The sequence below is a fragment of the Penaeus monodon genome, chromosome 11, assembly GCF_015228065.2.
Source record: "Penaeus monodon isolate SGIC_2016 chromosome 11, NSTDA_Pmon_1, whole genome shotgun sequence".
Taxonomy (NCBI): Eukaryota; Metazoa; Arthropoda; class Malacostraca; order Decapoda; family Penaeidae; genus Penaeus; species Penaeus monodon.
The window spans coordinates 34,860,768-34,861,630 of record NC_051396.1 but is presented as its reverse complement, the minus strand read 5'-3'; positions in this window follow the sequence as shown (position 1 = coordinate 34,861,630).

Genomic DNA, 863 nt, shown 5'->3' with positions numbered 1-863 from the left:
AATTTTGTTTTTATTTTTTACATAATATGTGTATATCATTTTACAATATATGTATAATACAATGAATTTTAATATAGATATATATACATATATACACTTTTTTCAACGGTCAGTTATTCCACTGCAGGAAATAGGCCTCTCTTAACTCATTATTTAATAAGTTATTTGGCAGTCTCGCCCCTTGCCCGATTTGGATCCCTACCCAATCAACCCTGGGTTCGGGTGCCACACAGCACTTCCCTAGACACCGCGTTTTACTTCTCAAGGGATTTGTCGTTTTCACACCCGGGGATCATTCGAGCGAGCATCGAGCACAGACAATTTTAATGTATGTATATATTATGTTTTAGGTATTTTAATATTATATATTATATATATATATATATTATTATATATTTTATATATATATTGTTTGTTGGTATGTATTATATTTATATGTAAGTATGTTATTATGTATATGTAGTATTTATATATATGTATATGGGTTATATATATATTTTATATAATATATATATAATATTTTATTATATATTTTATAATATTATATATAAATATTAAAAAATATATAATAATATATAATATTATATATATTTTTATATATATATTAATTATTTATGTATATTATATGTATATTTTATATGTTTTTATAAAATTTAAATTTTATAATACTTATATTATATATATTAATTTTTAATATATATATATTTTATATGTATTATATATCTGCTCAGTTCATATACTTATATTAAAATATATAAATATGTTTATTAATATTTTTATATATTTATATATATTAAATATATAAAATAGATGATAGATAGATAGATATAGATATATTATTTATTATATAATATTTATAATTA